Genomic DNA, 21,394 nt, shown 5'->3' with positions numbered 1-21,394 from the left:
ATACGAGGAGGCCAATTTATTGAAGGTTGAATTTTTGTGTTCTTAGAGGTTTTTGAAACCACGTCTAAACTCACTTTCTCTAAAACCACAAATGTCATGGAATTTATTTAAAAATCTGAACATAATTAGTACAATTTTGTAAAAAGTCCTGAAGATGCGCTAACAAAATACAAATACCTCTAAAATCTCTAAAAATTCGATTTTGACAATTCCTAAGGAAAAAAATCTGAAAACCTCTAAAAGTCTGAATTGATTAAAAACAGTCCAATAAGATCAGAGCAGCCCCCATTGACTTCTATAGAACCCAACAACTTTTACTTGGCAAATTTTTGCATCAGAGGTTTTTGTGGTTTTTACACTTAATAAATCTCGAAGTTTTTGAGCTTAGAAATATAGAAAAAAACCCACATTTTTAGAGATTCATGGAAAAAAATGAAACCAAAACCAAACCCTTCGTTTTATGCCACCAATCTTAGCCTCTCTATATATTTTTTACCCTCTGTAGAATGGATAGGGCAGGGGACCCTTCCAGGGTCTGGATTAAGACTTGGCCTATGTAGAGTATGTAGGGTCCCTTGATGAAAAGGTTAAGAAACCCTGGAGTAAAGCCAGGACTATACCTGGCACACCCCTTCAGTAACTTGTCCTTCATGTAGGATGAAGTTGGACCTCAAAAGTGCCACGAGAAGGCAAAGAAAAACAAAGTAGTGCCATTTTGTGCCTTGGTGTTTGTAGCGGTATCTTTTGTAACTCCCTCACAGCATTGTGGCCAATATTCTGTATATTTGGTTAGAGCTGTGTGCACTATTACCTGCCTGTGCTTCATTACTACAATTATAAGATCTGTTATTCAGAATCCTTGGGACATAACGTTTTCTCGATAAGGGGTTATTTCATAATACAAAGCACCATGGTTCAAGACTACTAAAATATATACATTAAAATGTATGATATTGCAGAGAAAAGGCAAGCTGAGCAAAATAATGAATTGTATGTTTGAAAATGGCAGTATTGGAAATGGCATTGCTCCATATTCCAGTAATGGGTTCCTGGATAATAGACGCCTGTGTGTTTTATTCTCATATGGATCTATATACAGTACATGTAAACACACACATATATTACTTCCAGGGCCCAGATGAATTTCTGTGCATTACTATTCAGATATTTAGCTGGTTTACTGACCTGCATATACATATAGGAAATTGATTTTTGTCTCACTTTTAGCACAAAGTTACTACAGCATTCCTTAAATACATGACCTCATCTGTGTGCAATTACACCAAGCATTGCAATATGGGGCAGGCCCGGGCCAAGGCAGCCAGGCGCCCTAGGAAACCCGGCCAGCCACTTCACCCCTTCCTTTTGTATTCCTTACAAAGATGAACTCAGGCAATTGTTTAACAGAATATCCCACAGTTCTAGATGAATAATCAAAGTATCGCCTTATTCAGGCCACTTAGAAGGCTATTAAGAGGAAAGTATATCTAGCTTGTTGGAAAGGTCATGTTAATGACTATGAATGGTTTATCAATAAAATGTAGCACTGAGACTATAATGGCAGTAAATAGGGAGGCTTGATCTCTGATACAGAATGGAATCCTCCACAAAATGCAAACCAGAGATTTTTTCTTTATTTGCAGATATTGAATTTCTTATTAAAGGAAAAATCTCAAAATGTGCTCTTATAAGCACTTTTACACTTAACATTTATTGTCTACAGTCAGGAAAAAATAAATATTTGGATAGAAACATGTTGAGATTTTGCTCTGCTTAGAACTGACTGATCTGCCAGAGTACCAAAAGATCTCCCAGTGAGCCCCAAACCCAGTGAAGCACAACCAACGGCAGTTTCCATCAGTCTTTTCTTAGTTCTATAATAGGTCTATAGGAGAGAGACCTATTACATCTAGTACTGTCTAGGTTGTGAAAGGGGCCCAGTTCACTGTAGAACTCCATTAAATCCTGAAATGGTGGGAATAACAGAGTAAAGCTTTTATACTGAACCAATAAGAGTTGTTGCAAGGCTTGATTCATGTTCTGCTACAGATATTAAAGGGGTGTTGATCCCCTTTAAAGCACTGGACAGAAGTGAAGGAGAAGCACTTAGGGCGTGCCTCTTTATATTAGTACTCATTGCTAGGCCTATGCCATGTGCCCCAGGTCATTTTTCCAGGTCTCTTAAAACAACAGGAATGCGGATTTCTATTTTGAAAGGCATTTACGCTGATTTACTGCTTCCTGTAATATACGGTATTGTTTCATTATAACTACATGGTCATAGCTTCTACTTTGTGCCCCAGCTCGTGTAGGAAGTTAATAGTGGAAGACAGTGTCGGACTGGGACACCAGGGGCCCACCCAAAAACCTTAGACCAGGGGCCCACAATATAAAACCTTAGACCAGGGGTCCACTCTACTAATATTCTTCATTTCCTCGTTCAACCTCTATTGTCTTAGTCTGTTTTCTTTACATACTATAATCAATTATTCCATCTATTTAGCCTCTTTGGTCTCATAAATATAGGGGATGGCCATGAAATAGGCCAAAAGTTTAGCAGCATGAGGGTCCACTGATACCTGGGCCCACCGGGAGTTTTCCTGGTATCCCGGTGGACCAGTCCGACACTGGTGAAAGATGCCAGTCTGCTTAAGTGGAATGTGAAGATGGGTAACTCTATTTATACAACATTTTGGGCAGCCTTGACCTCCCTTCCTTTAGGGAATGACACTAGAGAAGACCAAGGTAGTGGGGCCTTAGCTTGGGGTCTGTACATGTTCTCTAATCAGAGCCTTATTTGCAACTATCAACATAGGAATGAATTCTCTTTGATGGCCTTTTGGGGGCTGAGGGGTGACATGTTCCTATTTAGAAAGCAGTTATGTTGAAACTGAAGGTAAGTGAAATAGTTGATGATACTGAAGACCCATTATTTATTTTGGTGATTCTGATAAATTAGTGCAGGAAAACAGGGAGATGTAACATGTAAATGCTCATTATCTTGAATCATTCTGTGCAAGTAATTTGTTAACCTTGCTCCATTTCATTATACAGTGACAGTAGCTTTTGCCACACAATTCATGGAAAAACAGACTTTTGGTTCATCCTATTTTCAGTATATATATTCTGTGTATAGCAAACCAAATTAGAGGCCAATTTAAACATATAGCCATGTTATTCTGCAAAGTGCCGTATTGTGTACAGATTTGCTTTGTTATATGAGTGTGTGCTTTGTCTCTTAAAGGAAAACTGTACCCCCAAAATTAATACTTAAGCAACAGTTAATATCAAATGAAGTGGCATATTAAAGAATTTTACTAAACTGGATTATATATTTAGGTAAATATTATCCTTTTACATCTCTTGCCTTGAACCACCATTTCGTGATGGTCCCCTAGCTGCCTCAGAGATCACCTGACCAGAAATACTGCAGCTCTAACTGTAACAGGAAGAAGTGTGGAAGCAAAAGACAGAACTCTGTCTGTTAATTGGCTCATGTGACCTAACATGTATGTAGGTTTGTTGGTATGTTTGTGTGCATTGTGAATCCTAGGATCCCAGGGGGCGGCCCTTATTTTTTTAAAATGGCAATTTTCTATTTATGATTACCCAATGGCACATACGACTAAAAAAAGTATATGATTATTTGCATGAAGCAGGGTTTTACATATGAGCTGTTCTATGCAATATCTTTTTATAGAGACCTACATTGATCAGGGGGTATAGTTTTCCTTTAAGATAAAATGAAATTGCATTTATAGACTCTCATACAACAGCATCCCCTATGGCCGCATTATAATGTTAATGGCAACATGCTTGTCTTCTTTCCAAAGCAATAATATTTAAATAAAGCCTCTCTCAGATAAGGACTCTTGCTCTAGACTCTATCCGTCAGACTCCGTAATTGGTCATTATATTGTCCCATTGAGGCAGTGCACTTGTGAATGTTACAGTGTAATAACTTATTTTATTTAATTTTTGTTAATCATGTTTGTTCATATTGGTGATTTACCCTGGAAATGAGAACATTAAAAGAAAAAATTTATTTTGTCAACACACAACAGTTCTAGTCTTTATTACAGTTGGCTATTAACCTTCTCGTCTGAGCGGTAAGCCTTAGATATGGCTGTCTATTTTTTATTATTATATCAATTGTTTTCCATATTTTTATCTTCTGGCAGTTGCTTTATTGCTTGTTTGCATGAGTTGGGTTTGTTTTAGAACTTATAAATGTTCTAGTCAAATCACAAAACAACGATGATTAGGGTTCTCCCCCCATAAAATGTATGGGGGAAAAAATGGCATTCATTTCCATTCATACCTCTACAATTTCGGCTCCTTTCAGCAGCTTCACTTAGGTGGCTTCCCCAGCCCACTTAACATTTAATGGAGTGGCCCTAGTCTAAAGTTTAAAAAAACTCGAATCGAATTTGGATAACTCCCTAGTTGAATTCAAACGTTCGAATTCAAATTTTCAATTTGACCCTTGATAAATCTGCTTCGGAAAACAAAGCGCTCCGAGTACCACCCCGCCAGCGATTTACATTCTAGCTGGTGGGAAGGAAGGGGAGGCAGTTTGGTGAGATTAGTTACCAGGCGACTAATCTCCCCGAATCGCAGCGTCTCTGCCCTAAGAGTTACATAGATGATTTATTGGTAAAGCTGGCCCTAGCTAGAGCAACAGGTGTTTCCATTTAACTATAGCCTTACACAGACAAGCAGAACAAAATGATATCATTACATATGGATTTGGGTAATGTACATTTATTGAATTACTTTTGTGCTACCACCACTTGGAGGACTGCACTGCCTCGTTCGTTATTATTTCTTGGCTTGTATTACACAATCTGGGGCTTTCAGCTGCTGCATTAACTACAGTCTTTAAAAAAAATGTATGTTCCCAAAATCAATATCTTTTCTGTAAAGCCTTCTTAATGCTTATGCCACAAAAGGAGATTAGAAGGTTCTACATGTAAAAGGCTAGAAATAGTGTGTTGCCGCCTATGAGAAAAGTACAAATTAGCTGGAATAAGAAATAACAAAGGCTGTAGCTAGGAGTAGCTGCAAGTAGCCTCTACAGCTCTGTCTATGTGGCATAAGGCAGTGAAACACACCATATTTAATTGCCTCAGCCTTTTCAATGTAAAATGAAATACTGTGGGCTGCTAGTACCCTAACCCCTTTACAGTGAATAGGAAGAGAATGTTTATGGCAGTGCTGACTCAATATTGCCTTTTTTGTGACACTCACCTTGAATATATATATATCTCTCAAAATAAATCTCAAGTATCAAAATGTTAGGTAGTCGTGTGTCAATTCCAGCATGACTGATCTCAATGCAAAAAATACAAGGTTTTTCTAGGATCCTCTACAGATGGAGTGGATACCAACGGGTTAATTCCCTCAACAAAAGAAGGACAGGACATTAGACGAGCTTATACAGTGGCTTCCCACCCCCTAAAAGTCTGTATTTTGTCTCTCATCAACACTTAACCCCCATGTCGGCTGCCCAGGTTGTACCTGCTGGAGCTGCAGGATCAGCATTTTGGCTATGATCATCCTTGCAGGGTCTTCTCTTGGAGTCTTGCCCTTCAGTTGCCTTTTTTAAATACTGTGAGTTGTATTGCTCCGGTCCTGCAGGCAGTAATTTGTTGTTCTCTGGCATTTTTGCATGTGGAGTGAAACACTAAGGAAAACACAGTATTTAGAGGGAGACAAACATGGAGATTTGTGGTTTACATTTATGCCCTGAACTTCCAAATCTGACAAAGACAGTAGGCACATTTTTGACTGTAAGAAGTTTGGAGTGTAACCCATTGTAATAAGGTGATATATACCTTATTATGTATTGTACTTAAAGAGATCCTGATACCAGAAAATAAACTTTTTTTAATATATTATCATATCATAACATTATCTTTGAATGCTATTTATAAGTTTGCCATAAAAATATCTGCCTGATGCTTTTACATTACCTTTCTTACCCCCTTTTTCCCTATGAGGGGGGGCTGCCATATTTGTGCAGCAGGAGTCTGTTGGCATAAGAAACTTTAACTGACAAGTTAAGAAGTGACAGTCAGGTTGGCAAAACAGTCAGGTTTAGGAACTTTTGGGCAGATTTAGTCCCAGTGGGTAATTACAGAAAAATGTACCCTGTTGTGTAACCACAGTGAAGAAATCTGGGGAAATGATTCAGGTTAATGTAGGGAACCTGAGGAAGTGCCAGTAAGAGCAATGGATTGATGCTAGGAGGGAAGTGTATTAATGCTAGGAGGGAAGTGGATAGATGCTAGGAGGGAAGTGGATTGATGCTAGAAGGGAAGTGTATTAATGCTAGGAGGGAAGTGGATAGATGCTAGGAGGGAAGTGGATTGATGCTAGGAGGGAAGTGGATAGATGCTAGGAGGGAAGTGGATTGATGCTAGAAGGGAAGTGTATTAATGCTTAGAGGGAAGTGGATAGATGCTAGGAGGGAAGTGTATTAATGCTAGGAGGGAAGTGTATTGATGCTAGAAGGGAAGTGTATTAATGCTAGGAGGGAAGTGGATTGATGCTAGGGGGAAAGTGTATGCCTGCTGAGAGCTGTAAAAAAGATGAACCCTGCAAAGTGCAGCTGATTTTATGTGCATGGGAGGCCTGAAACAACCCTACAGTGAGCCATGGTGACCTTCTTGGAGAAATCCACAAGGGTTAAATGATGAGCTAAAGCTAGTTATACTATAAATATTATGCCTCTTAGTTAAAGGGGTGGTTCACCTTTAATGTTACACTTAGTATGTTATAGAATGCCAAATTCTAAGCAGCTTTTCAGTTGGCCTTCATTTTTTCTTCTGTCCAGCTTTCAAATAGGGGGTTACTGACTCCATCTAACAAAAAACAGCTCGGTAAGGCTACACATTTACTGTTATTGCTACTTTAAATTACTCATCTTTCTAGCCAGGCCTCTCCTATTCGCTTTTCAATTCCTTATTCAATTCAAGGTTGCTAGGGTAATTTGGTCCATATCAACCAGATTGCTGAAACTGTAAACCGGAGAGCTGTTGAATAAAAAGCTAAATAACTCAAAAACCACAAATAATTAAAACCAATTGCAAATTGTCTCAGAATATCACTCTCTATATCATGCTAAAATTTAATTCAAAGGCAAGCAACCCCAAATTAAAGAGAGTATGATGAAAGATTGATTCTAAGGATTTGATTCCAAGCTAAATGAATGATGCTTTCCAGCGGTCCAAATCAAGGCAGAAATAGGTGCCAGTGTCACTTGGTTGCTATCATTCCCCTTGATCGCTAAGTGCTACCAATTCTGGGGACCAGTTATTAGTGCTGTGTGTTTTTAAACAAAGAGGATTAAGTACCTTGGAGAAAAATTTGGGAAGTAAGAAGCCGCTGTGCATGCCAGTGTGTAATCCCAGTGCAGAGTTTGTGCCACTTGATACGGACACAAGATTAGGCAGTATGTGTGTGGTTGTGTATTGATACTCTAAAGTCCCACTGCCCATCCCATCCAGAGATGCACAGCAATTAAGTACCTTTGTAGGATGGAACAATGCTTCCTAATTATCTTTTTGAGATGAAAAGGATGTTGCTGATTTTAGGTAACATATACCAATCCCTGATGAGTTTTATCTTTAGATATATGTAGTCTTTAGTTTATTGAGTTCATATCCTCTCTCTGCAAATCTTGTGGTTATTTCCACTGGACTTATAAAGAACACTACTTTAAGTGCGTTTGCCCCTTATATACTGGCTTTTTTGCATATATTAGTTACAACCTTGTTTGTCTTATATCTGTAGTAAATGTCACTGTTTCAAACACTGAATTGATGTATGTGAAAAACTTGTATAATTCTGAGATACTTCCTTTTCAAATCAGGTTTTTGCATTCCTTATCCAATTGTGAATCTTTCCACCAAAGTGTGCTTGAGAATATGCCCTGTTTCAAACTTATGCATAAAAATGTTGGCATAATTTGGTGCTATATTGACACCCATAGTGGTACCTTGCAATTGGAGCCTCCTGATAAGGGCAGGAATTGGCACAGCAGAGGGCAGAGTTGGTTTGCTTTTATTCACCCCTTTGGGGCTCTCTGTGATTTGCATTTGTTTGAGGCAAGAGGAGAGGCTGTGAGCATTTCTGTTATGCACCAGGAAAAAGGTGACTTTTTTTTGCAATTTGCAATCACCCCCCCCCCCCCCCATGCTCCCCCGGCATTTATGCCATTGACCTGGCCCTAGTTTGCACAAAAACGCTTTATTTTTGGTCAGATTGGGAGAATAAGCAGCAAGTAGTGTTAGTAACCAGGAGAAAAAGTAATTGTTTCCCCATGGCACATGAACTCTAGTGAGCAGCAGAGAAAGCAATGAATGACAGAGGTGACTGGGGGCAGAAGGCATGGCTCAGGGTTGGACTGGGCTGGGAAAAAAATCTGGAAGTTTAGAACCGGGTGGGCCCCCAATGATCCAGTCCAACCCTGGCATGGCTGGTAGCCTTCATAACAACAAGACTTATTTTTCGTTTTCTGACAAAAGTAGAAACTGCCAACAGAGGGGGCAAATTGTAAGCATTACATAGGGTTGAAAAAAGACAAAGTCCATCAAGTTCAACCCCTCCAAATGAAAACCCAGCATCCATATACACACCCCTCCATAATTTCACATACATTATATATACCCATATCTATACTAACTATAGAGTTTAGTATCACAAAAGCCTTTGATATTATGTCTGTCCAAGAAATCATCCAAGTCATTCTTAAAGGCATGAAGAGAATCAGCATCACAACATCACCCGGCAGTGCATTCCACAACCTCACTGTCCTGACTGTGAAGAACCCCCTACGTTGCATCAAATGAAAGTTCTTTTCTTCTAGTCTGAAAGGGTGGCCTCTGGTACGGTGAACCTCTTTATGGGTGAAAAGGTCCCAACACACTGCCATTTAGTGTATAACTTGTATTTATATTATTTTTGCCAAAGTGCATAACCTTGCATTTATCAACATTGAACCTCATTTTCCAGTTTGCTGCCCAGTTTCCCAACTGACTAATCACTCTGCAAAGTGGCAGCATCCTGCATGGAACCTATAGTTCTGCACAATTTAGTATCATCTGCAAAAATAGAAACATTACTTTCAATGCCCACCTCCAGGTCATTAATAAACAAGTTGAAAAGCAAGGGACCTAGTACAGAGTCCTGCGGTACTCCACTAACAACACTGGTCCAATTAGAAAATGTTCCATTTACCACCACTCTTTGTAGTCTATCTTTTAGCCAGTTCTCTATCCAGGTACAAATACTATGTTCCAGGCCAACATTCCTTAATTTAACCAGTAACCTTCTGTGTGGCACTGTAACGAATGCTTTAGCAAAGTCTAAGTAAATCACATCCACTGCCATCCCAGAATCGAGGTCCTTGCTTACCTTCTCATAAAAAGAAATTAAGTCAGTCTGGCAATATGTATTACACATAAAACCATGCTGGCACACACTCATAGTATTATGATTTGCTATGAAGTCTAGTATCTTATCCTTTATTAAACCATAGAAAAGCTTTCCTATCACCGACATCAGACTAACTGGCCTATAGTTTTGAGGCTGAGAACGGGATCCTTTTTTGAATAGCGGCACCACATTAGCAATTTGCCAGTCTCTCTTGGCACTATGCTAGATCTCAATGAATACTGAAAAATTAAGTTGAGGTTTGGCAATCACAGAGCTAAGTACCCTGGCATGAATACCATCTGGCCCCGGACCTTTGTTTATCTTAGCGTGTTCTAGTCTCTTTTGAATTTCCTCATGTGTGAACCATGCATCATCAGCTGTATTAATAGAATTGGGACTATTAAAAAGGAAACCTTCATTAACTGGTTCCTCATTTGTGTAGACAGATGAAAATTATGAGTTCATTGTATTTCTGTACTTATTATTGCAATGACCCCCTGTGTCTTCTTCTAATTTATTGTTCTGCTGTACAGGGCTTTGCCCTCAACAATAAAAATATACATACAAGTGGCAAGCTGCCGTACCCACTGCCCAGTGCCCTCAGACTGTTCCCAGCAGTTTATGATTGTGGACCACAGCAGGGTTGCCAGGTTGGTGGGTTTACAGCCAAATTGGGCTGTTTTTAAAATGTAGTGACTTTAAAAGTCTAAACCCGCCAACGTACGGATTTGGGCTACTTTTGGAAGTTTTTTGGATTTTCAAAACCTACCCAATTTTTTATGCAAATTAAGCGTGTGTGGCTGGAATTGGGCTCTGGGAGTGAATCAGAGATATTAGGGGGAGTGGCTGAGACCAAGGTACAGTGGACATGTCCTTGTTGAGTGTTTCTCTCTACAGCCCTTTTAATTTTCCTGCATGTATTGTGTTTTGTGTACAGTGTATGTTTAAATAGGTACATGGCACAATGACACAGTTTGTGTATGTTTAAAATGTGCCCTTGTCAGCTAGGATTGTATGAATGTATGGTATGTGTGTGTGCGTAGGGTTGCCACCTGGCCTGTACTTTGCTGGCCTAGCCGGTAAAACACCTGACAAGGCCGGGGCCGGTATTACAAATTTGCTGGCAATGTAGATGCCGTTACATTTGTAATACCCTTAACAAAACCCCTTGGCGCCCCCCAATCCGCTGGACACATAACTTTTAAGCCTCGTTCTGGCCATCGCTGCAACGTGGCTCTGCACCCTTTGTGGCACGACCTCCCCCTTTTTCATCAGGTCCAGGCCATTTTGTTCCCGCCCCCACCACCGGCCCGTACAAATTTTATAAAAAGGTAGCAACCCTATGTGTACTTCCATTGTATATAGGGTTGCCACCTTTTTAAAAAATCTTTACCGGCCAGGGAAGGGGGCTGGAGGATAGTTCTAAAAATGGGTGGGGCTGTGATGTCACGGGGCGGCATGGTGCTGTCACTGGGGGCGTGGCCATGATGTCAAGGGGCAGGCCAGAGTTGTGGATCGTGGAATAGGTAAGTATTTTTAAGCTATAGACGGAAGAAAAGGGTGGGCTGAGGGTGCATCTGAGGCAGGCCGGGAGCAGTTTGAATGGTGATCACAAATTTACCGGCAGCTACATTGCCGGTAAATTTGTAATACCGGCCCCGGCCTGGTATTTTACCGGCTAGGCCGGTGAAATACCGGCCAGGTGGCAACCTTAATTGAATATTGTGTCCCTGTTTGTTGGGATTTAGAGATGTGTCCAGCGCCGGATTTAGCGGGTGGGCGCCCCGAGGCTGCGTGGTCCTGGTGCATGCGCGCCAGCACTGGAGCACTGGGGAGCTGAGCTCACCGGGAGGCGGCTGCGTGGCATGCCGTCCCTAATATTCTGCCGTCCTAGGCCCGGGCCTTTGTAGCCTTGCCACAAATCCAGGCCTGTGTGTGTCTGTGTTTTATATATATATATATATATATATATATATATATGTGTAGGGTTGCCTACCTGGCTGGTAAAAATGATGGCTGATCCCAATGTTATCAATAGGGAAAAAAGATAAACATTTTTTTTCCAGAAAAGGTGGCAACTATATATATATATATATATATATATATAATACAAATGCTAGTAACAGCACTCACGCTTTGCAGTATCTTTGCGGTGCACGTCCCATGAGGTCTCCGGTCAGTCCTCCATAAAATATATAGTTCGATAAAGAAACAGCACTCGCCATAAATGCTCAATATGTTGTATTAAATAGTAAAACAATTACATCACCATATATGTGCACATACATAGAAGCGACGTTTCGAGCCGAAAAGGCTCTTTCTCAAGCCATGTGAAACAATGGTGTAAAAGTGCATACAAAGTCCATAGCGTCCTTTATAGTCCAGCAGGGGAAGTGACATAGTGCATTCTTGTTCATACTCTCTATAGGGATTCCACCCTGTAACCTGCATAGAATGTACATAGCCTTACAGATATATATATATATACATAGGCAATTATTAAACACATCTTTTCTGATATCCTTCAATTATCAAAGAAACAGATATAGATCATAGTCTCTATTAAAACCATGTGGGTGGAGTGAATTTAATTTATTGATCCACCAAACTTCCCTTTGTTTTAATCTCAGTTCCCGATCCCCTCCTCTCTTAAGTGGAGGTACAGTTTCCAACACCATAACTCGTAACTGGTCGACCGTATGGCCAAATTCCTTGAAATGTCTTGAAAGTGGCAACGCCAAATTTCCTGATTTAATGGTAGATTTATGTTGCGAAATCCGTGACTTAACTTTCTGAACAGTTTCCCCAACATAAATCTTGCCACATGGGCACACAATAGCATATACCACATATTGGGACAAACAGGTATGATATCCCCTAATCTGTATAGTCTCGCCAGTGCTTGGATGTACAAAAGTTTTTCCCTTTATCACATATTTACATTGTATACAATTTAAACATTGGTACATACCCGTATTTCTAACACCAAGAAATGTATTACCTTGAGTATCTCCCTTTTGAACTAGGGATCTAGATACTTTAGATCCAATAGTGGTACCCTTTTTGTATGATATCAGTGGAGGGGAAGCAAATTCTCCCACCATAGGGTATGCCCTACGTAGTATGTACCAATGTTTACGTAGAATGGTATTGACCTGCTTGCTCAATGGTCCATATTGGGTCACAAAGGTGATCCTAGACCCCTTTGTTTTCTTAACCTTTCTGTGATCAATGATTTTTTCTGCCCTGTCTAATACTCTAGATGGATATCCCCTCTGTTTAAATTTAGTTCTCATTTGTTTAGTTTGAAAATCTCTCGTCATAGGATCACTTACTAGTCTACGCACCCGAGTAAATTGACTAATAGGGATTGACTGTTTAGTGTGTAAGGGGTGATTGCTTGCAAAGTGGAGTATTTGGTTTCGGTCAGTGGGCTTAGAGTATAATTTAGTTTGTAAACCTCTCTCCCTGTAAATTAGAATATCCAAAAATGACACTTCTTTATGATCACAAATTCTGGAAAATTTGATGGAGGAATGAAAACCATTGAGTCGTTCGTGGAACCGCGATAGGGAGCCCATGTCACCCCGCCATTAGAGATGTCGCGAACTGTTCGCCGGCGAACTTGTTCGCGCGAACATCGGGTGTTCGCGCTCGCCGGAAGTTCGCGAACGTCGCGCGACGTTCGCCATTTTGGGTTCGCCATTGTTGGCGCTTTTTTTTGCCCTCTCACCCCAGACCAGCAGGTACATGGCAGCCAATCAGGAAGCTCTCCCCTGGACCACTCCCCTTCCCTATAAAAACCGAAGCCCTGCAGCGTTTTTTCACTCTGCCTGTGTGTGCTGAAGAGATAGTGTAGGGAGAGAGCTGCTGCCTGTTAGTGATTTCAGGGACAGTTGAAAGTTTGCTGGCTAGTAATCGTTTTGATACTGCTCTGTTATTGGAGGGACAGAAGTCTGCAGGGGTTTGAGGGACATTTTAGCTTAGGTAGCTTTGCTGGCTAGTAATCTACCTTCTACTGCAGTGCTCTGTATGTAGCTGCAGTGGGCAGCTGTCCTGCTTCTGATCTCATCTGCTGACTGCTGCAATAACAGTAGTCCTTGTAAGGACTGCTTTTATTTATTTTTTTGTTGTTTTACTACTACTACTACTACTACTACTATAAGAGCCCAGTGCTATTAGTCTAGCAGTGTTGGGGAGTGGGACTGGTGTGCTAATCTGCTGCTCCTAGTAGTTCAGCAGCACCAACTTTAATTTTTTTTTTTTAATATTCATTTTTTTTTATTTTACTTTTTTTATTTTACTACCGCTGTAGTAGTGTATAAGTTGACCTTTTAGGCATTATTTGCCCTGTAGGCATTATTTGCACACTGTTTTCTTCAACCCGCCATCGAGCTGTGTGACCTTGTTCCCATTCTGTCTAAATATCCATAATATTACCGTCTCCAGAAAAAACACCGGAGTCACTTTTTTCAAGCAGCATTCATATATTTTACGTAATCCGTATCCACCGCTGTAGTAGTGTATACGTTGGCCTTGTAGGCATTATTTGCACACTGTTTTCTTCAACCCGCCATCGAGCTGTGTGACCTTGTTCCCATTCTGTCTAAATATCCATAATATTACCGTCTCCAGAAAAAACACCGGAGTCACTTTTTTCAAGCAGCATTCACATATTTTACGTAATCCGTATCCACCGCTGTAGTAGTGTATACGTTGGCCTTGTAGGCATTATTTGCACACTGTTTTCTTCAACCCGCCATCGAGCTGTGTGACCTTGTTCCCATTCTGTCTAAATATCCATAATATTACCGTCTCCAGAAAAAACACCGGAGTCACTTTTTTCAAGCAGCCATAATATATTTTACGTAATCCGTATCCACCGCTGTAGTAGTGTATACGTTGGCCTTGTAGGCATTATTTGCACACTGTTTTCTTCAACCCGCCATCGAGCTGTGTGACCTTGTTCCCATTCTGTCTAAATATCCATAATATTACCGTCTCCAGAAAAAACACCGGAGTCACTTTTTTCAAGCAGCCATAATATATTTTACGTAATCCGTATCCACCGCTGTAGTAGTGTATACGTTGGCCTTGTAGGCATTATTTGCACACTGTTTTCTTCAACCCGCCATCGAGCTGTGTGACCTTGTTCCCATTCTGTCTAAATATCCATAATATTACCGTCTCCAGAAAAAACACCGGAGTCACTTTTTTCAAGTAGCATTCATATATTTTACGTAATCCGTATCCACCGCTGTAGTAGTGTATACGTTGGCCTTGTAGGCATTATTTGCACACTGTTTTCTTCAACCCGCCATCGAGCTGTGTGACCTTGTTCCCATTCTGTCTAAATATCCATAATATTACCGTCTCCAGAAAAAACACCGGAGTCACTTTTTTCAAGCAGCATTCATATATTTTACGTAATCCGTATCCACCGCTGTAGTAGTGTATACGTTGGCCTTGTAGGCATTATTTGCACACTGTTTTCTTCAACCCGCCATCGAGCTGTGTGACCTTGTTCCCATTCTGTCTAAATATCCATAATATTACCGTCTCCAGAAAAAACACCGGAGTCACTTTTTTCAAGCAGCATTCATATATTTTACGTAATCCGTATCCACCGCTGTAGTAGTGTATACGTTGGCCTTGTAGGCATTATTTGCACACTGTTTTCTTCAACCCGCCATCGAGCTGTGTGACCTTGTTCCCATTCTGTCTAAATATCCATAATATTACCGTCTCCAGAAAAAACACCGGAGTCACTTTTTTCAAGCAGCATTCATATATTTTACGTAATCCGTATCCACCGCTGTAGTAGTGTATACGTTGGCCTTGTAGGCATTATTTGCACACTGTTTTCTTCAACCCGCCATCGAGCTGTGTGAGCTTGTTCACATTTTGTCTAAATATTGATAATATTATCGTCTCTAGAAAAACCACTTGAGTTACTTTTTTTCAAGCAGCATTCATATATTTTACGTAATCCGTATCCACCGCTGTAGTAGTGTATACGTTGACCTTGTAGGCATTATTTGCACACTGTTTTCTTCAACCCGCCATCGAGCTGTGTGACCTTGTTCACATTTTGTCTAAATATTGATAATATTATCGTCTCTAGAAAAACCACTTGAGTTACTTTTTTTCAAGCAGCATTCATATATTTTACGTAATCCGTATCCACCGCTGTAGTAGTGTATACGTTGACCTTGTAGGCATTATTTGCACACTGTTTTCTTCAACCCGCCATCGAGCTGTGTGACCTTGTTCACATTTTGTCTAAATATTGATAATATTATCGTCTCTAGAAAAACCACTTGAGTTACTTTTTTTCAAGCAGCATTCATATATTTTACGTAATCCGTATCCACCGCTGTAGTAGTGTATACGTTGACTTTGTAGGCATTATTTGCACAGTGTTTTCTTCAACCCGCCATCTAGCTGTGTGTATTATCGTTTCCAGAAAAACCAACTGAGTTTTTGTTGTTGTTGTTGTTTTTTTAAAAATAATGCCAGGCAAAGGCAGGCCGCCACGCAGAGGCCGTGCTAGGGGCCGTGCTGCTATGCAATCCTGTGGCCCTAGCAAATTGCCCAGTTTTAAAAAGCCAATGACCCTGAACTCCCAAAATGCTGAAGAGGTAGTTGACTGGCTTACACAGCACACCCCATCCTCTACCGTTTCTAACTTTACCACAACATCCTCCTCATCCTCCACTGCTATGGCCACCCCACGTAACACTTCCTCCACCACCGGTGCCCCTTCTTCACTGGGGTCAGAGGAGTTATTTTCCAATGAGTTTCTTGAACTGAGTAATGCGCAACCATTATTGCCAGAAGAAGATGAAGGAGATGAGGACCTTACACCAGATTTAATTCTGGCAGAGAACACGATAGAGATGGACATAATGAGTGATGAGGAGGAGGTCCCCGCTGCTGCTTCCTTCTGTGATGTGTCAGAAGAAATTGATGCATCTGAGGAGAATGATGATGAGGAGATTGATGTTTTGTGGGTGCCTAGTAGAAGAGAGCAAGAGGAGGGTAGTTCAGATGGAGAGACGGAGAGTCAGAGAGGCAGTAGGAGAATAAGACTTAGAAGAAGCAGGGAGGACAGCCCGCAGGGATCAGTAGGGCAACAACATGTATCGGCACCTGTGTTCAGCCGGCCAACGCACCCGCCATTGCCGCCAATACCGCCAACTCCGCCAACTTCTACTGTTACCCGCCAGATCGCACACTTCCAAAAAGTCAGCAGTGTGGGATTTTTTTAATGTGTGTGCCTCTGACAAAAGCATTGTAATTTGCAATGAGTGCAGTCAGAAACTGAGCCTTGGTAAGCCCAACAGCCACATAGGTACAACTTCTATGCGAAGGCACATGAGCGGCAAGCACAAAGCACTTTGGGAGCAACACCTCAAAGGCAACAGGCAAACTAAAAGCCACACTCCTTCTGGTCCAGCATCTTACTGCTCTACCTCTGCTCTCCTTGACCCGTCTGAACCACCCTCCACTCCGCCTTCCACCTTGACCACCTGTTCCCATTCCCAGTCATCTGCCACCAGCCAATTTTCTGTGAAGGCCATGTTTGAGCGTAAGAAGCCAATGTCTGACTGTCACCCCCTTGCCCGGCGTCTGACAGCTGGCTTGTCTGCACTCTTAGCCTGCCAGCTTTTACCATACCAGCTGGTGGACTCTGAGGCCTTCCGCAAATTTGTAGCAATTGGGACACCGCAGTGGAAGGTACCCAGCCGCAATTTTTTTTCTAAAAAGGGAATACCACACCTGTACCAACATGTGCAGAGCCAAGTTACCGCATCTCTGTCACTTAGTGTTGGGCCAAAGGTCCATATGACTACTGACGCATGGTCCTCCAAGCATGGTCAGGGCAGGTATGTCACCTACACTGCCCACTGGGTGAACTTGGTAATGGCTGGGAAGCAGGGAATGGGTAGCTCAACAACAACAGTGGAGTTGGTGTCACCGCCACGGATTGCACGCGGTTCTGCCACCACCTCTACTCCTCCATCGCTCTCTACCTCGTCTTCTTCTTCTTCTTACTCTGCTGCTGGGTCCTCCTTCTCCTCCTCCACACCTGTGCACCCCCAGCTCCCCCTAGGCTATTCGACGTGCCAGGTACGCCGTTGTCACGCTGTCTTGGGGATGACGTGCCTGGAAAGCAAAAACCATACCGGATCTGTACTCCTGTCATCTCTGCAGTCACAGGCCGATCGGTGGCTGACCCCACACCAACTGCAGATCGGAAAAGTGGTGTGTGACAATGGAAGCAATCTGTTGGCAGCGTTGAGACTAGGCAATTTAACACATGTGCCCTGCATGGCACATGTGTTAAATTTAATAGTCCAACGTTTTGTCTCCAAGTACCCAGGATTCCAGGACGTTCTCACCCAGTCCAGAAAGGTGTCGGCCCATTTCAGACGTTCCTACACAGCCATGGCACGCCTTGCTGACATTCAGCAGCGCTACAACATGCCAGTCAGGCGTTTGATTTCTGACAGCCAGACTCGCTGGAATTCAACGCTCCTTATGTTGGAACGTCTGCTGCAACAACAAAGGGCCGTCAACGAGTACCTTTTTGAACTGGGTGGTAGGACTGGATCTGCACAGCTGGGGATTTTTTTCCCCCGTTACTGGGTGCTTATGCGCGATGCCTGCAGGCTCATGCGACCTTTTGAAGAGGTGACAAATATGGTCAGTCGCACCGAAGGCACCATCAGCGACCTAATACCCTTCGCTTTCTTCCTGGAGCGTGCCGTGCGACGAGTGACAGATGAGGCTGTAGACCAGCGTGACGAGGAGCTGGAAGCGCACGATTTCTGGTCGGAATCACCAGAACGAACCCAGGCACCTGCTGCAACGCAGGGAGAGGTGCCAGAAGTGGAGTCAGAGGAGGAAGGTGGCTTTGTGGAGGAGGAGGAGGAGGACCAACAGGAGCAGGCTTCCCAGGGGGCTAGTGGTGACCTTTTGGGGACCCCTGGTCTTGTACGTGGCTGGGGGGAGGAGACCGTGGATGATGCAGTCCTTGATAATGAGGAAGCGGAGATGGATAGCTCTGCATCCAACCTTGTGAGAATGGGGTCTTTCATGCTGTCATGCCTGTTGAAGGACCCCCGTATCAAGAGGCTTAAGGAGAAGGACCTGTACTGGGTCGCAACGCTACTAGACCCTCGGTACAAGCATAAAGTGTCAGAAATGTTACCAACATACCACAAGTCCGAAAAGATGCGGCATTTACAAACCAGCCTGCAAAACATGTTGTACAATGCTTTTAAGGGTGATGTCACTTCAGGAACTCATCAACATTCCAGGGGCAGAGGTGCCAGTAATCCTGCCACGAGCACACCTGCAAGGACAAAGCCCTTTGGCCAGTCTGTAACGTCAGACATGCAAATGTTTTTCTGTCCAAGGCAGCGCCACAACCCTTCTGGATCCACCCTCAAAGAACGCCTCGACCGGCAGGTAGCGGACTACCTGGCATTAACTGCAGATATCGACACTCTGAGGAGCGATGAACCCCTGGACTACTGGGTGCGCAGGCTTGATCTGTGGCCAGAGCTGTCACAATTTGCCATGAACCTCTTGTCTTGCCCAGCCTCAAGTGTGCTCTCAGAAAGGACCTTCAGTGCAGCAGGAGGGATTGTAACTGAGAAGAGAACTCGCCTAGGTCACAAAAGTGTCGATTACCTGACCTTTATTAAAATGAATGAGGGGTGGATCTCGGAGGGTTACTGCACGCCGGAAGACTTGTTCTGACTTCTATGCAGCTGTCCTTCTCTTCAAGCCTCATGACTCCACACACAGCTGTCCTTTAGCGTCCTCCTCCTCCCTCCGCCACCGTTACAAACTAGGGTGCAAACCCTACTGGTTTAATTTTTTCTGGCCTCTGTGCTTCAGTGGCTGCAACCAAAAAAATGCATATTTTCTGCATTTATATGGCATAATTTTTCTGGCCTCTGTGCTTCAGTGGCTGCAACCAAAAAAATTTATATTTTCAGCATTTATATGGCATAATTTTTCTGTCAACTGTGCTTCAGTGGCTGCGACCAAAAAAATGCATATTTTCTGCATTTATATGGCATAATTTTTCTGGCCTCTGTGCTTCAGTGGCTGCAACCAAAAAAATTTATATTTTCAGCATTTATATGGCATAATTTTTCTGGCAACTGTGCTTCAGTGGCTGCGACCAAAAAAATGACTATTTTCAGCATTTATATGGCATATTTTTTCTGGCCTCTGTGCTTCAGTGGCTGTGGCCAAAAAAACTGGGCAAACAATGCCTACAAGGTCAACGACGTTGACCTTGTAGGCATTGTTTGCCCAGTTTTTTTGGCCACAGCCACTGAAGCACAGAGGCCAGAAAAAATATGCCATATAAATGCTGAAAATAGTCATTTTTTGCCATACGTTGACTCAACGTATATGGCAAAAAATGACTATTTTCAGCATTTACGTGACATATTTTTTCTGGCAACTGTGCTTCAGTGGCTGCAACCAAAAAAACTGGGCAAACAATGTCTACAAGGTCAACGTATGGCGAAAAATTACTATTTTCAGCATTTATATGGCATATTTTTTCTGGCAACTGTGCTTCAGTGGCTGCGTCCAAAAAAACTGGGCAAACAATGTCTACAAGGTCAACGTATGGCGAAAAATGACTATTTTCAGCATTTATATGGCATATTTTTTCTGGCAACTGTGCTTCAGTGGCTGCGTCCAAAAAAACTGGGCAAACAATGCCTACAAGGTCAACGTATGGCAGTTGTTTAAAGAGAACAGTAGATTACTAGCCAGCAAAGCTACCTAAGCTAAAATGTCCCTCAAATCCCTGCAGACTTCTGTCCCTCCAATACAGAGCAGTATCAAGCAGATTACTAGCCAGCAAACTTACTATCATCTGTCCCTGAAATCACTAACAGCTCTCCCCCTACACTATCTCTTCCAAGCACACACAGGCAGATTTTTCAGATACATTTTTGCCCTTGATCCCCCTCTGGCATGCCACTGTCCAGGTCGTTGCACCCTTTAAACAACTTTAAAATCATTTTTCTGGCCAGAAATGTCTTTTCTAGATGTTAAAGTTCGCCTTCCCATTGAAGTCTATGGGGTTCGCGAACCGTTCGCGAACCGCTCGCATTTTTGCGCAAGTTCGCGAATATGTTCGCGAACTTTTTTTCCGACGTTCGCTACATCCCTACCCGCCATATAACGAAAATATCGTCGATATATCTCCACCAAGCCACACAATGTGCCCGGTATAGATCATCGCGATATACGTATAGTTCTTCAAGCCAAACCATAAAGGTATTGGCGTATGAGGGGGCGACATTGGATCCCATCGCGGTCCCACGCAACTGTAGATAAAATACTTCCTGAAAAACGAAGTAATTCATCCTCAATATGATTTCTAGTGCCTCCAGAAAAAAATTAATTTGCATATCCTGATATTGTTCACTCCCACGTAACAACCATTCACAGGCTTTTAAACCGTCATTATGCGGTATCGAAGTGTACAAACTGGACACATCAAATGTGGCCAGTATGACATCTTCTTCATCTTGTATTTTTAGACTATCCAGTCTTTCCAAAAAGTGACCACTATCTCTCACAAATGAGAGAGTGGTTGTTACCAAAGGTCCAAGAATCTTGTCCAAAAAAATGGCCAACGGACAGAAAATTTAATTAATGCCCGATACAATCGGGCGGCCAGGAGGATGGACAGGATCCTTATGGACCTTGGGCAGTGTATATAGAGTTGGTGTACGTGGAAATGTAACAGTCAGGTATGTCTTTAATTCATCAGAAATCACATTGTTATTTACCATATTGGTCAACATATGATCTATTTTTTTGGAAATTTCTACGATGGGATCCCCATCTAGCTGCCTATAGACTGCCCCATCTGACAATTGGCCCAGAATCTCACCAATATAGTAAT

The sequence above is a fragment of the Xenopus laevis genome, chromosome 3S, assembly GCF_017654675.1.
Source record: "Xenopus laevis strain J_2021 chromosome 3S, Xenopus_laevis_v10.1, whole genome shotgun sequence".
Taxonomy (NCBI): domain Eukaryota; kingdom Metazoa; phylum Chordata; class Amphibia; order Anura; family Pipidae; genus Xenopus; species Xenopus laevis.
This window is presented reverse-complemented; position numbering follows the sequence as displayed.